The following is a 26,075-nucleotide window of genomic DNA, read 5'->3' as shown; positions in this document are numbered from 1 at the left end:
AACAAATGAGGATGTGTCTGTCTGAGAGTTTGAATAAATCATATTTAAAGTAAAATTTGTGCACTTTTCCTGCTGGATGTGTGGCACTTTGTAGAAGTGGATTCTGAATTAGGAATGAGACTAATTTCTGTTTTCCCTGTGGATACAATTACTCCCATGTTTTTCACAGCTACATAAACACTGACGCATTATTGTGCCTCCTGGTGTTGATAAAGAAAGAGCGGAGAGGCAAAGCTGTCACATGATTGTCATGGGCGGCTTTGGCATCACTTTAATAACTCTATTAGTGCTGTTTTTGAAAAAAAAAGAAAAAACAAAAAAAAACAAAGCCTCATATGAACTTGGATGACAATTCAAAGCTAAATTGTTTGATTTAAAAGTCCGTGTAAAGGTCATGCAACTGGCAGATCAACACGCAACATACATGACTTATGCAAGTTATGTGAGACTTCCAACTAAAGTTGCCAAATATGAAGAGGGGAGTAAGATGTGTGTTACTTTATTTAGCCAAGCCATCATGGAAAGGTTGCAAAGTTCATTTTAACACACACAGACATCCTCGCACATACACATATGCATGCACACGCATGCTAAGATAAACATAAACACACACAAGTCTGAGCACATGCACTCGCCCATCAAAACAAAGCACACATAAGGAGAAACAAACTTGAGCCTAAAATAGAGAAACAGATGACTAACACTCCATTGCTCAGAGATACACTCTTTTGAATGTCAGGACACACACATACACACTCTGCATGGCAGCAAGCATTATGACATGGACACATTTATTACCTTGCCTCAAAAAAGCCCCTCCCCCATAAGAAAAAAAGGGGGCAATAGATTTTCCAGATAAACACTTATTGGTTTTCTGACAGTTCATCTTTTTTTTTTTTTTTTTACCTCAGAAATGTGTCATGCTTTATGGTTTAATTTAGTGTTTCTCAATTTGGGTTTTCAGGACCCCTTTCTCTGTGTGTTTCAGAGGCACATACACACAAACACCTGATTCAGTTCAATGATCTTCCTCATGTAGTTCTTTGCAGTCTGTTAACAAGCCATTTATTTCATCCAGGATTGCCTCTAAAACACCCAGAGCTTGGGGTCCTGAAGACCAGAGTTGAGAAACGCTGGTTTAATTAAACAATGACACAAATTTAAAGATAAGCTGTTTTTCAAAATTTCATGTAAAACCTGCTTGGAGCCCGTACATTTGTGAAATGTGGTTCTTAAAAATGCAAAAGAATTGAAAGAATAATGCAAATGTTGCTGGGATGCTCATTGACATACGTTCAGTGTCAGCTTGTGTGTTTGTGTGTATTTTTTGTCACTTTTGGCGCATGAAGTAGGACAGGATGTTCTGTTTGGATGTGAAAGTGTCGTGAACTTTCTAAACTATACTGTAGTACAGTAGCCTAGGGACACAACGCACTGTTGACAGTTTCCATTAGAGACATATTACAGTAATAATAAATAAACAGCAATTTTAGTATAATACACTTGGGTTGGACAGTCTTTGGCACTGTGTTAATATGAATTTTTGATCAGCTTTTGCTAATGTTTGTGATATGGGATTTCCTCTGGATATTTTGAGTTTTATTTCAGCTCTCAGATATTCTCAATCTATGCTAGTCGGTTCCCTTCAGATGTATCAGGTTGTTGTTCATAAATCTCCCTTTTTTTCTGAGACCACTGTAGAGACACAACTCTCATGAATTATCTGTGGTGATCAAGTAATGGATAAAACATGCCTCAGTCTCTTAAGTGTTGTTGTTATTTTTCTTTTTGTTTTATGTTTTTTCCTCATAACCATATGGCAACCCCCAGAAATGACCCCCTTAGAGGCCCCAGCCCCTGATTTAAAAAGCAATGCTACACTCCACTAAATCTGACATACTCAAATAATGGTTATCTTTGGTCTAGACAGTATAAACACACACACACACACACACGCACACGCACACACACACACACGTATACTATATACACTGCTCAAAAATAAAGTTAACACAAGTAAACAACACAATGTAACTCCAAGTCAACCACCCTTCTGTGAAATTGACTGTCCACTTACGAAGCAACACTGATTGACAATCAATTTCACAAGCTGTTGTGCAAATGGAATAGACAACAGGTGGAAATTATAGGCAATTAGCAAGACAGACCCAATAAAGGAGTGGTTCTGCAGGTGGTGACCACAGACCACTTCTCAGTTCTGATGATTTCTGGCTGATGTTTTGGTCACTTTTGAATGCTGGCGGTGCTTTCACTCTAGTGATAGCATGAGACGGAGTCTACAACCCACACAAGTGGCTCAGGTAGTGCAGCTCATCCAGGATGGCACATCAATGTGAGCTGTGGCAAGAAGGTTTGCTGTGTCTGTCGGCATAGTGTCCAGAACATGGAGGCACTACCAGGAGACAGGCCAGTACATCAGGAGACGTGGAGGAAGCCGTTGGAGGGCAACAACCCAGCAGGACCGCTATGTCCTTCTTTGTGCAAGGAGGAACAGGAGGAGCACTGCCAGAGCCCTGCAAAATGAGCTCCAGCAGGTCACAAATGTGCATGTCTGCTCCAACAGGTGCTCCATGAGGGTGGTATGAGGGCCCGATAACCACAGGTGGGGGTTGTGCTTAAAGCCCAACACCATGCAGGACGTTTGGCATTTGCCAGAGAACACCAAGATTGGCAAATTTGCCACAGGCGCCCTGTGCTCTTCACAGATGAAAGCAGGTTCACACTGAGCACATGTGACAGACGTGACAGAGTCTGGAGACGCCGTGGAGAATGTTCTGCTGCCCGCAACATCCTCCAGCATGACCGGTTTGGCAGTGGGTCAGTAATGGTGTGGGATGGCATTTCTTTGGAGGGCCGCACAACCCTCCATGTGCTTGCCAGAGGTAGCCTGCCTGCCATTAGGTACCGAGATGAGATTCTCAGACCCCTTGTGGGACCATATGCTGGTGCGGTTGGCCTTGGATTCCTCCTAATGCAAGACAATGCAAAACCTCATGTGGCTGGAGTGTGTCAACAGTTCCTGCAACACAAAGGCATTGATGTTATGGACTGGCCCGCCCGTTCCCCAGTCCTGAATCCAATTCAGCACATCTGGGACATCATGCCTCACTCCATCCACCAACTCCAAGTTGCACCATGGACTGTCCAGGAGTTGGCGGGTGCTTTCGTCCAGGTCTGGGAGGAGATCCCTCAGGAGAAGATCCGCCGCCTCATCAGGAGCATGTCCAGGCATTGTAGGGAGGTCGTAAAGGCACGCGGAGGCCACACACACTCATATTGACTTGTTTAAAAGGCATTACATCAAAGTTGGATCAGCCTGTAGCGTGTTTTTCCATTTTAATTTTGAGTCTAACTCCAAATCCATATATATATATATATATATAAAATCTGCTCATGTGCTTTTTGGATGCATATGAACTTAGGTAATATGGTGTCAGTCCACTCTTTGAAGTTATACCAGCTGGAAGTTTTCTGTGAAAACTTTTCACAAGGTTTAGGAATGTGTTTATGGGAATTTTTTAAATTTTCTTCCAGAAGCACATTTGTGAGGTCAGACACTAACGTTGAAAAATAAGATCTGGCACGCAGTCTCCACTCTAATTCATTCTCAAGTCCTGTTGAGGTCAGGACCCTGTGCAGGTCAGGCCAGTTTTTTCACACCAAACTGGATTATCCATGATTTTATGGACCTTGCTTTGTATGCTGGTCTGCAGTCATGTTGGAGCAGGAAGAAACCATCCCCAAACTGTTCCCATAAAGTTAGGATAATTTGTCCAAAATATAATTCTACTGAAGCATTCAGAATTTCTTTCAATAGAACTAAGGGGCCAAGCCCAGTTCCTGAAGAACAATGACCCACCACTCTCCCTCCCTCTTCTCCATATACTGTTGTCCTGGCAACCACCAAACCCAGACTCATCCATCAGATTGCCAGATGGAGAAGCACAATTTGTTACTCCCGAGAACATGTTTCTAATGCACTAAAGTTCAGTGGTGGTGGGTTTCACACTACTGCATCCGATTCAGCTCAGCCATGGGAACCCAACCACCAAGCTGTGTAGGCAGTATTATGGCAATAATCTGAAGACAACGTGAAGTTTGGACATCTGTAATAATTGGATGTTGCAGCCTCTGTGCACAATGTACCTCTCAGCTTCTGCTGACCCTACTCTGTTTACATGGCTACCACTTCATGGCTGAGCTGCTGTTGTTCTCAATTGCTTCAGTTTTTTTTTTTTATATATATAATACCACTGACAGTTGACTGTGCAGTATGTAGTAGCAAGAAAATTTCATTTCTGGGCTTGTTGCACAGGTAACATCCTACCACAGTACCACAATCCATTCTTTCAGAAAGGTTTGTAGAGGTTGTCTGCATGCTGAGGTGCTTGATTTATACACCTGTGGCTTAGGCAGTGATTGGAACACCTGAAATTAGTTATTTGGATGGGTGAGTGAATACTTCTAGCAATATAGTGTAGCCACAGTATGTACTATAAAGAAAAAGTGTGGAATAAGGACATTAAGAACATTATGTTTTGGCAGACTACCCTGCTTCTCACCCGATGATTGCAGGGAGAGGCTCTGGCTTTCCCATGACCCATAATAAGACTAAATGATTTAGAACAGGGACCCCCAACCCTGGTCCTCAAGGACCGGTGCCCTGCAGGTTTTCCAAGTGTTGCTGCAGGAACACGCCTGACTCAGACTCAGACAAGCTCTGTACATATCTGCTAATTATGCATTGATTTGAATCAGGTGTGTTGCAGTGGGGACACTTGGAAAACCTGCAGAACACTGGTCCTCGAGGACCAGGATTGGAGATTTCTGGTTTAGAGAATGGATAATATCTTATTATTATTTATTTGATGTGACAATGCTTTTTTTGCAACAACATACCACTAAAACACCATTTTTTTTTGTTGTTTTTTTTTTGTTTTGTTTTTTGTTTTTGTTTTTTGCACACTTCTAAATGGTGCCACATTTGTACAGGAAATGCCTTACTGGGTTAAGCAGCTGAGGATAATGATGTGTTGTACCTATGAAAACCTTGACCAATCTTCTGTGCCAAACAACTCTCTGGTATTTGGTATTATTTGGAATTATTGGTCCAACAGCTGCTAGACCCCATTCCAAGTGGACTTTTAAAAACATTGTATGGGTCTTTCAGAGAAGAGCTCCTAAACATGATGCGTTTGACACAGTCGATCACACTATCCTTTTAAGACTTAAATGCCTGGTTGGTCTCTCTGGTGTTGTTCACAAATGGTTCACATCCTACCTCACAGACAGAAAATTTCTGGTAAGTCTGGATGCATGTTCCTTGAAGATACATGAAATTACATGTGGTGTGCCTCAGGGATTGGTTCTAGGCCCTGTTCTTTTTAGTCTTTACATGCTCCCTCTTGGTGGTGTCATTAGGAGACATGGAATAAACTTTCACTGTTATGCTGATGATACACAGCTTTATATCTCCATGTCTCCTGATGACGCCAGACCAGTGGATGCCCTTTTTTAGCTGCATACTGGATATCAAGTCCTGGATGGCAGAGAACTTTTTACAGCTTAACCAGGACAAAACTGGAGTTTTACTTATCAACCCTGAGGCTCTGAGAGAGAAACATATTTTAAAGCTACAGACACTGTCCCTGCATCCACCTCTGCAGGTGAAAAATCTGGGCATCATTTTTGACTCTGACCTTAGTTTTCTCCCACATATTAAGAATACAACAAGAATTGGTTTTTATCATCTTGAAAATATAGCCAGAGTTCGCCCTATTCTCTATCAGGGCAACACGATGCTTATGCTTATGCGTGCTTTTATTGCTAGTCGCATAGACTACTGTAAGGCCCTGCTTTCTGGTCTTCCTAAAAAAGAGTATTTTGGCTCTTCAATTATTACAAAATTCTCCTGCACGTGTCCTAACGAAGACCAGGAGGTGGGGCCACATTTCAATATTATGGCCCCCGTCTCTGGAACAGCCTGCTGGAGGACCTGAGGGGCTGCAGAGAACATTAATGTTTTTAAGAGCAGGCTCAAAACTCATCTTTTTAACTTGGCTTTTACTTAGTATTAACTATATTAGTCTGGACATTCAATTTATTTATTTGTACCCAATTCTTTTTAGGGATTTTTTTTTCATGTGCTTTTATAGTCTTTATTGTATTGTTTTTACTTGAAATATTAATTGTTTTATCATTACTACTATTTTATTTTTATTTTTCTTTGAATGTATTTTATTATTTTTAGTATATTTTTGGTGTTTCCTCAGAGGGAGCCCCCTGCACTGGGTGTCATAATGGCCGTGGCTGCAGGGGTGCCTTCATGGCTTTGGTTTGTAATGGTGCCCCTTGTACTGTGGTCTGGTTGACTCCTGGTGCAGATGGCTCCTGCGATGGTGTTCCTTACCAGGCTCATCTGTGCTCAGCAATAAATAACTAGGTAGGTGTATATGTGATGTTTAAGAGTAGTGTTGGAAATTGATGTTGTTTGGGTGTGTGTGTATGAGTGTGTATGCGTTTGAGTGTGAGAAGGGAGGGGCTGATGAATTTTCTGTGTCGTGTTTTTATATCATGTAAAGCACTTTGTGTTCCATTTTACTGTAGAAAAAGTGCTTTATAAATAAAGTTTGATTTGATTTGATTTGACAATCAGCAGCACGCGTGTGAGCATGGACCCGACTCCACCATACTGATTTGGACAGGGCTTGTGACTATAAGCAATTTAATTGCCAATTTGAATGATTTCAAAGCAATTGCTCAACATTTGGAAATTGCAACTCAGCAGTTTACCAGTTATTATTTATCAGTCCACAGAAGTTGGGAGAGCTTCACATTTTATGTGAGCTCTACTGTAATGTGATTTCTGGTTTTGTTGGCTGGCTGTATATATTCTATAAGGGCCTTTCCATTGTAAGAGATAAAAGCTAGCAGAAATCTTAAATCAAATTCCTTCAATATTTCATCATTGCTGTTGTCTCACTATCTCATTCTCCACCCACAGGGATAGGAGAGGGGGGTCAGCACTGACAGTCATGGCCAGTTGTGGAGTTCACAACAGCTGATGAAATGCAGGCATGATGTAGGAAGAGACAGGTGCCAAGATTTGAAAAACCCTGGCTTTTATCTTTGTGATACACAATGAATGTTGTGAGTTTGCCATAAAAAAGCATAAACAAGCAAACATTTGGCTCAGTGTTGCAATCCAAGAAAAGAGTGCATTTACATCTAACTAAATATGACAACGATTCCCTATCATTTTTGTGTTGAAAGCTGCTGCAGTGAGCAAAACTGTGTGTGCTGCATTGACTGCTGCAAACAGGCACAGTCTGTGCAAAATTCATTTGGAAGCTGGGATAAAGGCATGGGGAGAAATCTCTGGTGTTAATGGTTAGGGTTAACGGTTACGGTTAAGGTAGTTGGGCTCTGTTACCTCAGCTGATACAATCCTGCACACTCACCATCACCTACTGGTAGTAGGCAGTCCATGTTATGTGTAATGTTGTGCATGTCTTAGATGCTTTAAAGACATATCAATCAGTTGTCATCCAGAAATCTTGATTCTTTCTTGTTTCATATTTTTGCACACATCTGAGACTTGTATTGATGCTTTTTTCCATCCCTTCCTCAAGAAAAATAAGTTAGTCAGAATGTCAAACTAGTCCTTTAAACATTGAGTAATTCAATCATTTTCTGAAAACACTTAGTCCAATGAAGGGTGAACCTGGAGCCTATCCCAGCAGTCTTTGGGTGAAAGGCAGGGTACACTCTGGACAAGTCACCAGTCCATTGCAAGACCGATCTATATAATAATAGATTGAATTTTATATCATACTTTATTGCTGACAGCACTCAAAGCACCTACTATGGAATTATTACTCATCCACTCCTCCAATCATACTCGGTGATGGTAAGCTACATGTGACAGCCAATGTGTGCCAATGGCCTCTCCAATCACCACCAACACATTCATGCACTAGCATAATGCCAATGATGGGGGAAGGAACGTGAAGTGTATTGTCTAAAGACCCAGCGACCAATCACTGGAGGACCTGCTCAACTACCGGAGCCACTGCTCCCACAGTGGCTGTGGATTCTGTTGCAACAAGTTGTGCTGCAGTCACATATAAATTAGTCACCCTTTCGCTTTTATGGTCTCTCTCAAGTCTAAATCGATTAGTTTAGAAATTATGGAAATTAAACCATAACAGAGATTTTAAAATGCGGCTACTGGCTGTAGTTTCTCAGCATCACCACACCGCTCTGAAGCCTGCACTGAGACTGATATCCGTGGACGATCTCTCATCATTAGTGAGGAGGGAAAATGCCACGTTAGAAAGAAGCTTTTTGTTTCTTAACACACACTTAGCATTTACTCCTCATTTAGGTTTTTGTCTCAAGATGCTCTTTTAACAGTTTCAAAGATTTTTCATTGCTGTCCTTTAAATAAGTATGTATTTAGTTCACTATGAAAGCTGAGAACGAGGCCACCAGACAAAGATAGTAAGAACTATAGGCTCTGTTAGCAAAAAGAAAAAAAAAAACGTCCCTGTACTCATTTAGCTCTCAACCTGCGCATGCATTCATCTACTTTTGTGTGGGTAGTTTTGTGCTTGCAGCACTGAATATTATGTTATTACGTTCTGAGTTATTATGCATTGCCTCCAAAAGAAGGTTAGGATGTGCAAGGAAGATGAAGTGGCTCCACTTGCGGTAGCTTTTACAATATGTAAATGAATGAATATTTCTAGTATTCATCACTCCACAACATTAAGTTAGCATTAAGTTAGGAATATGTAAGTCCAAGTCTGAAGAGAGGAAACCCATATTTCTATTCTATCATATACAGAAGCACTTAAGGAAAAATATTCTGAGATCTTCAAGATAAAAAATTGTTTTAAGCTTCCCTGTGCCACATTGATAACACTGCGTAAAACAGACTCAGGAAAGGCGTAGCACTTATTCCAGGATGTTAGAGCTTACAAACAGTGTTCCCATGCCAGTCCTTTGGTAATGGTGAATGTCAAATGTCAGAGTCGTTTTGCAAAACATGATGTGATTTTCACTGAACCATTTACTGCAGAGCAGAGACATAGACTCCCACAAGCTAAATAACAGCTGTGTAGTTTCATAGATTCTGCAATAGGGCATGTATATTTAATCCCTATGTCCCAGTCAAAATTAACTTTTCATGGATGCTTGACCTTCAAAGTATACAATGATGTACAGTGTGTGCAGATTTTATGTCAGGCAGTTGTTCAGATTCATCCACTCAAAGTGGAAAGTCTGTTGAAGGTCACCTTTAGGCGTGGTTTGGAGGCTGATCTTCATCCAGCAGAAATCTTATACAAGTGTGATGTAAAACCTTGAAGCTTCCATTCACAGAGGACTTTCCATGACGTTAGATGTCTTTTGTACAGAAACTAACATTTTTTTGTGCATTGTGAATTTTTCACAGAGCAAGTATAGATGTGTGATTGTAGGAACCGTGATGAATCCCATCATACACAAATTATTAATCAAAGCGGAATATTTATTTAGTCTTTGAACATGCCTGAAGACAATCCTTTGGCAATGCAATAGCATGAAAGCAGAACCCATCAATGTCACCTCACACAAGCAACAGTGAATAATATTCACAATCTGAATCAAAATCATCAGAGACCCTATGACATTACGAAACCAGAAGATCAATCTTATTAGATTCCAAGCAACACATCCAAAGAGCATGGTATTCTTTTATGGGGGATGAACAAAACTAAAAAAAAAAAAAAAAAACACCTTCTATTCATATTTAACACATTACACTTCAGTTCCCTTTGTTCAGTCCTAAGACCTATCCAAAAAAAAAAAACCTTGAACAGGAATTTTTCCATGCATTAACATGTGCTTATATAAAGAGCAGCTGAAATACATACAAGGAACTCGAGTGAAATGAAGCATTTTCCTTAAGCAAACGTTTTGTATTTGCATTTCTTTGCCACTTGAGGACAATAATGCCAGACTGTGTGCTTGAAGACGTTCCTATCGACAGAATTACAGCCAAATGCACTTATTGGCACAGCTTGGCACTCATATCCAAAAGCTTTTATGTGCATGAGTTCATGGTTCTCCTCTTTTCAGTATTTCAGGATAATATGTGGGGGATGGGGGTGTTACAAAGTACGATTGTTGAATGCAGATCTCCTCCAGCAGATTGTCACTGCGTGCCAGATGACAAAAGCAGCTGACTGTGTGATTAGAGAAAAGAGAGGAGCCAAAAAAGAAGTGGGTAATTTGATTGGCATTGGTGTTGCTGATTGATGGCAGCAAAATTCCCCAAATTGCTCATTGTGGTTGTTCAGTGTTGGAATGAGCATTATTAAAATATGACACAGGACTGACACGAAATTAGTATCAGTTGCGGCTTAAGGCAGGGTGACTTTTACCCCCATCTGCCCCTGAATGTGTGTGTTCCTTACACTCTGGACTCATGCTTAATACACAGTCACATTACGAATGTTAAGTATTCTTTTAGCCACTAAAGTAACTATGCAGGTCCTTTTCCAGCAGACAACCCAGCCAGTGATGCATACAGAGTTTGAAATCAGCTTGGTGTTGGTGAATACAAAGCATGTGGTTCAGTCATTCTGTGCTGCTTGATGTTGCTATTGAAATATATTTGTGCACACATGTGACTCCTGCAGAGTCTGAGGTAATTATCACAGTGTTATTTACTGATGTGTCTTAAAAAGGGCTCGTCATGTACTTGTCTGGCTGGAAATGTGTGTGCACAAATGTGTCTCATTTGTATGCAGCTCATGTGGGGGTGGACAACTAATTATTAGAATATTCTGCTTGTTCGAAAGTGTGTTTAAGATGTACATCAGAGGAGCACCAACATGCAACAGATACCAATTAAAGATATTCAAACATGTATAGCCAGCCACGTATTGAAGTGTTTTCTTCATGGAGAAAGCAGTCAGACACAAAATATGACTTTAAAAAACTTGAAATTTGACACCTACGCTAAATATGGTGTTAAGAAGTAGATAATTAAGCACGAGCATATGGATCTTTACTTCTGAGTTAAGATTTTTTTTTTTCGTAAATGATTGATTTCAAGCTTGAGCAGTTACAAGTGAAAAAAAGCTGCAGTGGGCTCTGGCTTTTCACCACTCCTCCACGCTATCTTGCCTCTCCTAAAATTAGAAGGAACAAGATAAAAAGAGTGGAACAGAAGACAGGACAGGTTAGGCAGAGGGCATTCTCTTATTTATATTTGTTAAAGTATGAGAGATAAACATAAACACTGTGTTTATATGTGATGGAAGACACACTTTTCAGAAGAAAAAGTCAGAATTACTTTACCTGGAGCTTCTGGGAGCTGTGACAATGAACCAAAGTGCCAGCAGTCCTTCACAATTATGTGAGAGTCTTATAATATATCAGACATAAATGATTTCCTCAGGTTACTGCTGCTACAGGTTGTCATATGAACTGTTGAATCATGCATTGTACTGAAGTTAAGCATGATTGTTACTGATAACACAGTAGGCAAGTAGAGAGCTGCAATTCCACAAGTTGATGCTGCCCTTGAACATACCTGAATCAAATTAAATTGACTAATCAAATTATGCTTAGTGACTTATTCAATTTAACCAGGTAAGTTTTAAAAAGGAGAAACATTCAAAACTTGAAGGACTGTGGCTCTTGAGACCTGAATCTGCCTACCTCATCTATAAAGTGTCATGAACTGTTGTTTAATTACATTATTTTCAAACCTAAAAGTCTCAATGAGCATTTTGGCTCCTCAAAAATAAATCAATAAGTAAATAAAACTCAGTAGAAATGCTTCAATAAATGACTCACAAGACAAAACTTTTTACTGAACAAAAAAGAAAGCAGACGCCCTGATTCTCTTGGCCTTAATGTCAGTGTTGTGTTTTATAATGTTTTGTCATTGCATCATAGCGTGAGGCCCTGATGAGGGATTGAGTGTTGAAGCTGGAGCTCCCTGGTGAGGAAACACCTGTGCATCTTTTGGGCTTCTTTAAGAGCAGCTTCTTTCATTTCTTCGTCTATTGAGGCAGTAAACAGTAAAACCAGCATGGTGCTCATGTCACAGACAAAAAGAGAAATCATTTTGAACCTAGGGGGCTTTTACTCCTGGTGAGTTCACTGATTAGCTTGCTTTCACCTGGAAAGAGAGAGAGAGATAATCAGTGAAATTACCAAGGGAGAGGTTCAAATCCGTCAATATCCGGTCAATACTTGTATGCCTACGCACAAGAGAGAAAATCATTCTCCCCAGGGGTCTCTAAGTATCTTGTCAAAAGATGGAAGAAAAAGACACTTCAGATGCAGTTAGTGTAGAATGCTAAGCAGACAATCAAATGTGCACAACTTTTCCTGATAATAATAATAGTAGTAGTAGAAATAATAATAATAATAATAATAATAATAATAATAATAATAATAATAATAATAATAATAATAATAATAATAATGATAATAATAATAATAATAACTGAATTAACCATAATTGAGACATTCAGTTCTGTATTGAACCCACCTCTGGATGTGCTACAGAGCAGTGCGCTGCCATGTGTTGGTGCCCAGGATGCGGTTGAAGGGTGTTAACCACTAAGACAGCCTTTTAAAGATTTTAAATAATCTCAGGTGTATCTTGGGCTCTCAGAAACTTTTTGTCGTGGTGCTGCTGGATCTCAATGCTGCCTTTAATAAAATAGATCACCAAAGAATCACAGGGGTTGCAGAGTAAGTTTAAGACCTACCCCTTTAGCTTAGTTTTTCACTAAATTTTTATTTTATTTTATTTTATTTTATTTTATTTTTTTGTTTATGTGTATTTGTATTCTTATTGCTTTTATCTGTTTTTGTCATTTTATTTTTCATCTAACGCTGGTAGTTTTGCTTGGTCTGCAGGGTAACGGTGATTCCCTTTCTTGCAGGTTGTTCTACATTGCAGTACTATGGCTGCGCCTGCCCTGATATGGGTAGTTACTGGGACGACACCCGCTGTGGTCATGTGTGGGCTCGCTTCCAGTCGGAATAGATCCCAAGATATCATTTCCTCACCTCAGCGTCAAAACACATATTTCTGTTAAAAACTGTATACCTATAGTTTATAGCTAATTCATGTTTGTGCAGAATAAGTGTGTGTTTGTGTGTGCGTGCACGTGTGTGATTGTATGTGAAAGATAATACAATGGGGTGTGTGTTATATGTAGCCATGTTATATACTTTGTTGTGTGAAGCCTTTTTAAACATTTTTAAAATGCATAAATAATTTTTTTGTGTAAAGCAATTTGTGTTGCTTTTTGCATGTAAAACACTAATATTTTGTTTTATTTGATTCAAATGACAGTACAGGAGAGATATCAGCTATCTCTTGTAGAAGAGCTGGAAATTATTGTGCTTTGCAGCAAAACCACCTTCAAACATCCAATCCAATCCAGTTTATTTATAAAGCACCGTTAAAAACATCAAAGTTGACCAAAGTGCTGTACAGAAGAAACAATAAAACATACATATTTACATCATAATGGGGCATCAGCACATTGTTAATAGTAAAACAACCCTATAAATTAGTCAAACGCCAAAGAGAAAAAATGAGTCTTCAGACAAGACTTAAAAACAAGAAGCGATTCAGCCTGTCTAATGTACAGGGGCAGCTTATTCCACAACTTGGGACCAATAACAGAAAAAGCTCGGTCACCTCTCAGTTTACGCTTCGTCTTAGGAACCACAAGCAGAAGTTGATCTGTGGACCTCAGAGAGCGTGTAGGGGAATACCTCACCAGCAGGTCTGACAGGTAGCAAGGGGCCAGACCGTTTAGGCATTTAAAAACAAATAAAAGAATTTTAAAATCAATTCTGTAACGGACAGGGAGCCAGTGAAGGGAAGACAAAATTGGTGAAACATGGTCAGACTTTCGAGATCCAGTTAAAAGACGCGCTGCAGCGTTCTGCACCAGCTGCAGCCGTGCGAGAGAGGACTGACTGATCCCACAGTGCAGGGCGTTACAATAGTCAAGCCGTGTAGTTACAAAAGCATGGATCAAAATTTCAAAATCATGTCTTGAGAGTGAGGACCTTATTTTTGCAAGCTGTCTCAGGTGGAAAAAACTTGCTTTCACCACAGCACTAATTTGTTTGTCCAATTTAAGTTCCTGATCCATTTTCACACCAAGATTGCAGACAGTAGGCTTAACAAACTGTGACAAGGATCCAAGGTTAACTGAGACAGCATCACCAACACTGCTAGGTCCAAGAAGAAGAACCTCTGTTTTTTTTATCATTAAAATGCAAAAAATTTATTGACATCCAAATTTTAATTTCATCAATGCACTTTAAGAGTTCAGTGGCACTGAAGCTTTCTTGACGTTTGAGGGGAATGTAAATTTGGCTATCATCAGCATAAAGATGAAAAGACACACCAAGCCTTCGGAGAATAGACCCCAGCGGCAACAGATACAATGAAAAAAGGAGCGGACCAAGGATTGATCCTTGTAGCACGCCACAATTCAAGGGGGCCGAGGATGAAGCAAAGTCACCCAATCTCACACAAAAACTCCTATCTGCTAAGTAGGAACAGAACCACTCCAAGGCAGCCCCGTGAATGCCCACTGTGTTCTCAAATTGGCACAGGAGGATTTCATGATCCACTGTGTCGAACGCAGCGGTCAGATCTAACAAAACCAGTGCAACAGTATGACCAGAGTCAGTATACATCAAAATGTCATTAAAGACTTTAAGTAGAGCAGACTCTGTGCTGTGCAAATTTTTAAAACCAGACTGAAAAACTTCAGGGATCTCATGTGCATCCAGAAATGCCTTCAATTGACAAAATACAATTTTCTCTAGTATTTTGGACAGGAATGGAAGCTTAGAAATTGGACGAAAGTTTGAAGGATCATTGTTATCAAGGCCAGACTTTTTTATTAATGGCTGAACAACAGCGTGCTTAAAGCATTTTGGCACCACTCCTTTTACCAAGCTTCCATTCACAAGATGTACATCAAAGGGTGCTATGGTTGGAAACACCTCTTTAAAGAGGTGCGGAGGAATGGAATCATCAGGTGAGCCCGCAGGCTTCATTCCACTAACAACCTTCTCCAAAATAGAGAGAGTCACAGGCTCCAACTGAGAGAACAAGGCAGTGCATGTGACAGTCAGACAGACAGACAGATTGAGGGGAAATAAGAGCCCTTGTGGTTACAACCTTATTCACAAAAAAGTTCAAAAGGTTCTCACACACTTTATGTGAGGCTTCAAGGCTGTCAGATTGGGGGACATTAAGAGAAGCATTCACCAAATTAAAGAGAGCACGTGGGTTGTGCCTGTTAGCAGTAACCATATCAGAAAAATATTTTGACTTGGCTAATTTTACACATTTCTGATATCTGTGCAGACTGGCCTTTAACATTTGAAAAGAAATTTGCAACTTATCCTTCTTCCACCTGTGCTCAGCTCTCCTGCACTCACGTCTCGCAGCGCGAGTGGACTCATTTAACCAAGGCTCAGATTTAGGCTTTGCCCGCCTAGCTTTTAGCGGAGCCACACTGTCCAAAATAGACACACAGAGCAAATCAAGACGAATTGCAAACTCATCAACGTCACAATCAGAGCTCAAAAAATCACTAGATAAAGTGGACTGGTTAAAGGCAGCGGAGAACTGAGCCGCAGTGGGCGAGTTAACGACACGACTGAGGCGCGCAGGAGCGCACGGTTTATCTGCGTTGCACAAGAAAGGCACATTAAATAAAATCGGCATATGATCTGAAAACACAGCATCACAAACCTCCAGGTCACATATTGAAAGGCCGTACGACAATACGATATCTAATGTGTGTCCGTGTTCCTGCGTAGGTCCGGAGACAGACTGCACAAGTTTAAAAGTCTCGATAAGGTCCAAAAAGTCTTTCGCCATAGGCTTATCAGTGCAGCACACATGAATATTAAAGTCACCAGCAATCAGTATGCGGTCATATTTGGGCAACATGTGATTTTTCACTGTCCTCAATAATGTGGACCAGATTGCTCCTTGCTTTATCCCCCACAAAACCTAGTTTTTTTCATTGTGGCAACTTTTAAACATTAAGGTTTGAAAATTATTTGTGACCTCCAATAATGTAAAACCACAAATTATTCATCTCATGCACACAAGTGGCACAAGCAGTTATTTTTAGACTTCTTCTTCTCTTTGTAGCCTTGTCTGTTACACACCACCATGTTAGGCCATGGAGTGGAAGTAAGACGGTCTGGGCCTAAGATTATATTCCTACTTATACATTATTTTTTATGAATCCACATTTTTATTTCATTGTTTCAAAAGGCATTTTGACAAAAAGACATTTGTTTTTACAAGTATAATTCTGTTGATACCTCCTCCCACCCCACCACTACCACCCTCAACCCTTGTAGATCAACCACTGTCTTCTCAGAGAACAGAAAGCAGCCATCATCCAAAAGGGGAGTTTTGAGAAGTCCTTGAAGAGGCCTGGGAAACTATTCCTGAGAACAGTTTAAAGAAATTACTGTTTGATTTTTGTGCTTGTGTTCTTCTCACTCATTTGTAAGTCGCTTTGGATAAAAGCGTCTGCTAAATGGCTCTAGAATAGAAAGAATAGAATAGAAATTTCAAGAAAATGCATCTGAAGAGGTTCAGGTTGTGTTGAAGTGAACTGTGAACACTAAAAATTTGCAATGCAAACATCAGCTTTATTGTCCACTTTAAAACATTCTCTACAACAGTACTCAAAGGACCACATTGCTTTATTTGATGTGGTTAAAATACAGTTAAACAACTATTATATATTTTTGTTTTTCATTTTTAACAAAAATACCATCTAAACTTTCATTCTTCAACACAAAATTTAACAAGGAGAAGCTGGTGACAGAGCTCATCAACTGAGCTGCCTCAGGGTCCCGGGACAGACATCATAAGACAGTGCTCACAAAAAGAGGAATATAAAATCAGCAGACACACAAAAACAAGCTACACATATTTATGCCAGAAACTGAGACTTCATCAGTCCTTATAAGACCGAAAGAGACCCCAAGGGGAAGTCCCATCTGTACTGATGCCTTTTAATTGACCAAGCATTGATTCATATACTCCAGTCTCTGCCACTGCATTCACTCTGTCTTTTTATATTCATGGTCTTAGTTGTTTTTCAGTTTCTCAAAGGAATCTTGACTGCTGTGTTAAACCCAACCATAAAAGCAGGAAATGCACCGCTGATCAGTCCCCAAGTGAACATAATAAGAGTAAGAGATTATATCAATCTTTACCTTCATCTTACAAACTTCATAAATAAGATACAATGACTAAATTAACTTATGTCAACTGCTGATACAATTACTTTACTACAAAGAGAAGTAGTGATATTTCTAATGTATAATAGGACAATTTACCTTATAATTATTTGAAGCCTCAATGAATCTGGATATTAAATGCTTTTTGTTTGTACATTTTTAACATTCACTTGCTAACCATCACGATTAAAATATTATTCTTTATATGACAAACATTTACCATTTCTAAATTTAGATCTATTTCTGTGTGTTTATCATTTCCAGCGTATACTTTAATCTTTTTTTTTTCTAAAACAATGAAAACCCAAATCATTACAGACCAATAACTTATAGATTTGGTGTACCTTTGCAATATTTTATTAATTTAAACAGGACTTGTACTGTCTTAATCTTAAATGCCTATTGAGACAAATGTGTTTTTTTTGTTGTTGTTGTTTTTTAGCCGTTTTGACATGTTTTTACAAACTTGCAGTAGCATACTTCACTTTGTTGGAAGAAAACAGGTTCCAGTGTCACATTTTTTCATCACATAGAAAAAAATTAAGATAAAATTATTACATTGGCTACGTCATCAGCATTAAGAGTTTCTTTATTTCTCTATTTCTTTCTTTTATGCTGGATTGAAATTTATTGATGGCAAGTCTAACAGTTTTTAAGAAAATGTCATCTTTTCAAGGAAACTCAATATAACCCGTGTCTTAAAAGCTATGCCACTCCCGGAGGTCATGTTTGCCAGGATTTGGAAGAAGTGGGTTTTACAATGCTGGAAGAACAGAAATCTGAAGAATTGGGAGATATTGTCTAGATTTCCAGAAGTTTTGCTAAAAGAAACTTTGTGTGTTTTGAGTGCTTGCCAGGTACAATAAAAAAAAACAGATGCTATGGTAGTATTTGTTTTGCACGAGGGACTCAAACGGCTGCTAGCTAACAGTACAGACCGCTCCAGGAAAGAGGTGAACAGATGTGAACAAATAATGACCCACAAGACTGTTGATGTATACCCAGTAGCCCATATAATTGGCAAAATAACTCATTGTTATTCTATATTTGTTAGCAAAACACCCTCCATGGGCTACTGACATGTATTTAATTATTAATTTAATTAATCGAACCATTCACAACAGTATAGCTAATTCAGTAAGCTAACGCATAACAGGCTAAAGATGGCTTTCTGAAGACGCTTTCCTGGTCAGTTTGCTGCCCTAAAAATCATACTTTCATTCAAGTACCTGAATTTAATGGTTCCCTTTTGGCCAACAACTGAAACATTTCTCCTCCATTTGGGTTTCTTTATGCTCCGTTTAAACTACATGAGATTTGTTAATGACTGGGTGAAGAAGGCAATTCATCCATTTTTAGAGGTAGAACTTCCAGTCTGCTAGCCTAGCATTATTTATACTTTTGCAGGATTTAGCTATCAATACATTTGTATTCCTATTAATTTTTGTTGAAAGATATGATAAGGAATTGATTAAAAAACCATAAGTAAAACATTATTTTTCATAGTCAAGTTTGGAGAATAAACTATGAGTAGTTTCCTAATTTTAGAAAAGGGGAGGGATTTTATTTGTATTACACAATTTAACAACAGGGTGTCATGGTTTGGATTTTTTGTGTGTCTTTTGTTCTTCCTTGTTTTATTTTGTGTGTGTTTCCTGTGTATTGAAGTCCATTTTGTTTCCTGTTCATTAGCTCACCTGGTTTTAATTTTCTGATTCATTTCACCAGTTTGTTGTTACTCCCTTTGTGTATTTATATCCCTCAGTTGTAGTTCTGTATTTGCTGGTTTAATATATTTAGCCAGACCTGTTTTTCCCTGTCAAATTTAGATTAAAGCGTCTAGGTTCTGCATTTTGCCTCCCATTTCTAAATTTGGGTCAACACCTCTACAACCCATGAAACAAGGGAATTCAAAGTGCTTTACACAGACATTAAAACATAAGAAAATATGAAGCATAGTTTCAAATTTAAACAAAAAGGTATAAAAAGGAAAGGACATTAGATAATAACAACTAAAAACATGATAAAGTTTAAGAATTCCAGCTTGAAAGAAAAAGCAGATTTGGACTTTTGAATAAAAACTATTGAAATGCGCCTGACTACAGGTGGCTGTTTCAGCTGATCTGAGGCATCATGGGAGTTTGTTCCAGAAGTTTGTGAAATCTCAGCACAGAAGCCGAAAGTAGCTTCTGCTGAGATTTAAACCAACCGTGGTTGGGGTTTATAGTATCTTAGCCAGGTCAATTCCATAGCTTGCAGCTTTGAAGATACGCCACGTTCATCTGTCTGTTAGTGAAAGAAATCAAGATCCATGTGCGGGAAAATGTCTGGACGGAAAGATCAGATTAACAGAAATCACTGCAGAAACTGCTGCTCTTAGATTCTAGGAGCTGATGAAACCGACAAAGGTCAAGCTTAAAGCACAAGGCGTTTTTTTGAACGAAAGTGGTTCTTTGAACGAGACATGAATCATCTGTAAGCACTAAATCAAGGGAATTGCTTTTGCTTGAATTTGTTTTAAGGCTGAAGAGCTGAAAGGCTCTTTGAGAGAACCAAGGAAGCCTTTCAGGTTTGAGGAATCTTCAAGCAACTTGAGCTTGGCACTTACAGGTGTTTAAAGTTTTCCCCAAACATTTACCTTCACATTATTAAATTTGATCAACACAGTACAACGTTTTAGTGTGTGAAAAAGCAGCAGTTGTAATTTCAGACATTAAGCTTTCTGTCTTGATGGTTCACTAGGATTTTTAAGTCATGCACTGTGGGAACTGACAGACTGAATTGAATTTGGAGGCATGATTAGGATCGCTGTCACAACCTTTTTGCGGTCTACAGTTAAACAATTTTGCTTTTCCATATAAATTTCCAATGTTGGTTCAAAAGAAATAAAATATTTTTGCATTTTACAACCAGCTAAATTATTTCCTGTCAAAAGAAATTAACATATTTACGGATGTGGGCATAACCATAACAAACCAACCTATTCAGGCACACTCACAACAAATAAATGATGAATTGACTTTTAAATCAAACTTGCAATTTAAGATGTTGTAATCAGCAAATTGTAAAGGTGCATGATTCATTTTCATGGTACACGCTGCCTGATCCAGGTTTCAAACCTGCAGCATTGATGGTTTTTAACATTTGCTTCAGTCGTAGTTCCTGTTGTGTTTCTCGTACAACAGCCATTTAAACTTCATGTAACAGCGACACTCATCTGTGAAGTCACACTGCATTTTCAACACCCACCCACTGGTTTTTCCATAAATGATGGAAATGCTGTGACAACAAAAGGAAAGATAACAGTCCATCTTCTAAAATATCCTGATGAAGTGAATAATGACCATTTTACTAAGTGAAGTTGCTCTAAATAATCAAAATAAGGCTCAGATCTTAGATAATGTGTTGACATTCATAAAAGGCAGAGAGAATATTGGATCCTTTTCAAGTCGCAGTATGGTTCAGAAATTACCGCAGTGATGGGTAGATTACACATGTTAAGCTCTGTCTCCACGATGGACATGAAAATCTCAGCATAATTCCCGGTGGAGGGGTATTTTTGTGTGATTTTCAGGCAGCTGAAGCGACATATTTTCCATCATGAATTCTTTTCTGGCTGGAGTGTGTTCACCTGTGTGTGTGCTCAACAGGGTGGAACTCTGCTATACTTAATAGGAGAAGCACGCAGAAAGAAACAACGGGCTGTGGTGTTTCATTTTTAATATAAAATAAAATATAAAACCTGTTCTACAGGACATTTCAACTTGACCTCAGGTTGCATCTTGCAGTGAGTCATGTTGTTTATATCTCAACTTTTGTATCCATATGTTAGGATCCAGAGCAGTTCATATTTCATATGGTGATCCTCCATCTCATGTTTTAGATTTTGTTTTCCATTCACACGAATGGAAGCTGGAATATAAATACTGAATCACAAATTTAAAGACTGAATCATAAACCAAATCACAATAGTTTTTAGATCACAATTTCATAAAAAAAAAATTATGCCACATAAAAATTGTAAATTATAGTTACTGATGATGATAACTGATTGTTATAATCTTTTATGTTATGTTTTATGTTATGTTATGTTATCATATGATCTTTTTCTTTGTGAAAGTGTGTGAAGACATTACCTAATTTGTACATGGATTCTTTAAATTTTATTATGGAAGATGAGAGGCTATACATCATGTATTATTGTTCTGCAGGGTGCTTCTATTAAACGAAGTGCCATATGTACAGGATGTAATATAGCATTACTATCATTTTATTTCCATTCTGCCCTATAAATCTGTGGATTTGCATTTAGTCCCTGTGTCCAGATTTACTAGCAGTTTGAATCTTTAAATTAAGCTTCTAGTGAAGGGTTGAGGCCTTGGAAAGGAGTTTTTTTCACCCGGCATCCTGTTTAGTTTGAATATTTTGAATTGGACCCAGTTGTAGTTACTTTTGGAATCAATGTCTTATAACAAGAAATCCCATTGACGCCACAGTTTATAAATTATTACGTACGTGCTCAGGGCTTGGTTGTAATTGGATTTTATGGAGTGCCTAAGCTGTCCACATATAAACAATATTCTTATTCTGCTTTCTTAATTTAAATGTTGAGTTCTTATTCTGGGTTGGAAACCAGGATGAGCAACTTGAAACAGAAACAACTATCATGTTACAAAGCTTCAGGTTTGCAGGTCTGCTTATTGATTTGAGACAAGTTCTATTCAACTGTGCAAACATGATCAGATACATTAATAATGATATGATCATGTATTTACAAGCAGAAAACAGGGTTCTCATGCGTGCACCATATCCGGAGTATGATCTAAACTTGGATCAGACTCACTTGTGACTGCACTCAAATGACATGTACAAAACTATGCAACCTCTTTTAAAATTCCTTTGGTTTGTCGTCACTGAAGATAAAATCTGAAATACTGAAAAAAAAAGTCTCTCAACAGTCTAATCTTTCATAATTACAAAATGTCCAGCATTCAAAGTGGCTCCATCAACTACGGTATTAAAGCAGAATGAGATGCGGTTGTGATTAATTTCTTTCTTCCGACAATGTGCCATCTTAAGAGCTCGCTCTAGGGGTTATTTATGCTATGAGAGAGAAACTGTTTTTTGAGTTGTTTCAAAGCTTAAATAATTAAATAATACAACTCTTATCAAACTCGAACTCAAACTGCAAAATACAGCTAAATGACAGAAAACAGAATCTGTATAATTATTGTAATAATTGTTGTATGTTGTTCAGTTTATCAGTCCGGTTTGTTTCCTAGACTTTAAACCTTAACCAGGCTTATATTTAAAAAAAAAAAAAAAAAACTAAAAGTATTAACTAAAAGGCTATTTTATACTGTTTCCTCTGTGAGGTTGCCTCCATAAAATCCTCATAATTGTATGTAGAAGTTAAGCAAAAATGAGTATCTGGTGAAGAGCGAGAAAAATTGAAAGCACTGCTCAGCTCTATTATTATTGTGTATTTTTAGGCTCTGACAGGATCAGGGGTATCATGTCATTTCACCCTCTGATGGAGAGGAGAGGAGTGAAGCTTGTGTGCGTGTGTCATGTTGGTACATGAGCTAATGCTCATTTCTTGCAACTGCAAGAGCACACAACTGTGTGGCGACAGTTGGCAGCAAGTGGATAGACTTTATTAACGGAAACACTGACATCCATCTGCACTGCCTTGCTGAAAGTGTCATATCGTATAAATGAGTGTGTAGAGTATGAGTACATCATGGTAGATAGGACAGATTTGTTCATTGCAGTCCAATGAGCGCTGAATCAGAAGTTTTCTCTCGCCCTCACATCTCATCCCTCTCTCCTCTCATTTGTCTTTTCCTGCTGCATTGATGTCTTCCCTATTACCACTGATTTAACTTGTCTGGTTGTGAATACCCAATCACTCTGAAGATGCCACACTTTCATTCCTTGAAAGCTTTATTCTCATCGCTCTTTTTTTTTATTTTTGTCTCATAGTTGGGATGGCAATTATTCACTGCTGGGAGGGGAATGTGCCATATGCAATTTAAACAGCCATAAAAGGAGCTTGTGTGTGGCATGACCCTGTTTGCTCACCCGGCTTCACACAGACAAACATGTGCACACATCTGTTTAATCTAATGTTAAAGACATGTGCTCCCTAACCCCAATATTTTTATAAGTATCCATTTGTCTTGTTTGCAGCCCTCCTATTATATTTAATTAAAAACTGATGTGATACTTTGATAGTTTTTAGCTTTAAATGTTAAGTTTTTATTTTCTCTGTCTCTTCTCAGTGCAGAACTGAACGTGAAGCCAATGTCTTCGTTGGAAAAGCCCCTCTGCTGCTCCAGAATAAGGTAGGATAACCATAATTACCATGGTTGTGACAAGCATTAGGTGGTTTTGTGTTTGTAAGCCTAGTGTTTAAATTCCCGCTAGTGGATGTTCTGGGATGTCTCCTGCTTTTGGTGTTGTCCTTCTGGCCTTGGTCACTGCCGCTCTTTTAAAAATATATTGAAAAGGTTGCTTAGTTGCTATGTGAGAAGGGGCCATAGCAACAGCAGACAATCATCACTATTGCAGGGAATATTTTGTATTAAATGTGTCCATGTGAGCGGGAGCAACATTTAAAGGAAAATTGTTCTGCTGTTCTTGATGAACAGCGTGGTACATTTCGAATACTTTCTTCTATCTCACTGTTAATCTCCAAAGACAAACAGAAAAACTCAACTCTCCTTCAAACATGGACAAAGATTATGACAACGGTCCTGTTTTTTTTTTTTTTTTAAACCAGCTTGGATACAGTCTATTTGATTTGCATGTGGTTCTTTGAAGGACTTGAGTTCCTTTCAAGCATCAGTTCATGATATCTGCTGGCCTGCCTGATCTTGATTGCATCTGTTTTCACAAGAAGCTCTTCAGGAAATCATGTGGTTTCTTCATACTTGTATGTTTACTTATGACGGACATAGATGTAACTTATCAGAATTACATCTTGTTTTCTGCTGTTCAGCTGCAAAAAGATTGTACAGGAAGCATGCCAAGTAAGTTTATATGTTAGCCTCCACAGTATTTTTCCAGCACTACCTGAGGCATCTTTGGGTATATGTCAAGGTCAGATGAAATATGTAACTCTCGACAACATCTAGACTCTTCACCATTACGTAAAAAAAAAAAAAAAAAAAAAAAAAAAAAAAAAAAAAAAACCCCGTCTTTAAACCTATAATTTTATTGCACTATAGTAATTTTCTTTACAGATTTTTAGATTCAGGCCTGATTGATTTTTTAACAAAACACTTCCATGCAGAATAGAGTCTGATACACTTCTTAATATTCAGTGAGAATTAAAATTTTTCTTTGTAAATACAAAAGAAATCCTTTTATTTAAAAAGTATTGGATGGGACCGTTTCACCAAAGACAGTTTCAGGCCAGTTAGCAAAGAGACTTATGAGAATACGTTTGACAGTCCAGTCAAGTTTAACTGGAATGTTGATCTTTGGAAGCTGATAAAAAAAAAATCCATTGATCTTAACTTTCTTGTATGTAGATAGTCTCTATTAGTTTAAAAGCACATATTTGAGAGATTGAAATCTAAATTTGTGTTACCATGAGGAAAAATTGATGCATGCACACTTTTCTTGCCAAAACGTCCTCAGTGAGACATAATGTGGCTGTGCAATATGACAAAAAAATGTTATCACAAAAGTTAACAAAGTTATTTTTTATTAAACTTTAAGACCAATTTTAGTGCTGTTGTAAGCTCCCTTTGCTTAATTTAAAAGCAAATAATGAGGCTGCCACATTATTTGTCATACTATTTCATTATCACAGTTTTGGGGGAATTGTATTATTGTTTTGCGTTCACCAACTAATGATGGAGTTTGCATATTACCTTGATCTGTTCTTAATTTTTTATTGAATTTATGTCACCTTTATTAGGGCATTTGTTGTCAACCCCTTGGTCTACTATTGTGGCTTCCTTTAGAGACACTCATTTTCTTCTGGTTCTGGTTTCCTGCCAGATGAGAAGTGTATTACCAGCAGCTAGTGGACTGCAGTGTGCTGGACAGTACACAGCTGGCTGGTTCTGTGCTTGGACCAACTGACGATGTCACATGTTTATCCCAGAAATTAAGTGTCAAGCACGTGACTCAGACCTGGAACTCAAGTGCACCAAAACAGATCCAGTGCTGACAAACCAGGTTTATTTCTAAAAGGTAGGTTAACACTCTGGGGACGCCGGCATCGTCAGCGATGCCAGGGACCATATTGTTTAATCGAGCATAGCTTTCGAACCATAAAGGATAGAAACTTACTTTCCCCCCCCCCTCTTAATCGGGAGACTCTGGGCTTTCAGACGGTAGTTCCGGCATCACTGTAGCCCAATCATAAGTGATACAGTGTTGTGTCAAAATAGGTGTTCCAATCACAGCCTTTGCCTTTGGTGCATGACACGTGTTTTTGTCCAATCAGAGCCGATGATGCCTCAGGAAACGCCTCCAAACAGTGTCAATCACTATGCATCGGTGTCATTAGCAGTCGGATAGCTGCCATCTGTATTTACAAGGCTGATAAGTTATGAAAACAACAGCTTTTATGCATGCATACCATGCGTAATTGCTCATACAAACATTTGCATTATTCAAGTCGTTTATTTCAACATAAATGACACGACGGCGTCGTAACATGTATTACTTGGTAACAGATACAGTGTGTGCAGCTGACAGTGATTTCGGTCTTG

Source organism: Telmatherina bonti (genome assembly GCF_933228915.1).
Source record: "Telmatherina bonti genome assembly, chromosome: 13".
NCBI classification, from domain to species: domain Eukaryota; kingdom Metazoa; phylum Chordata; class Actinopteri; order Atheriniformes; family Telmatherinidae; genus Telmatherina; species Telmatherina bonti.
This window is presented reverse-complemented; position numbering follows the sequence as displayed.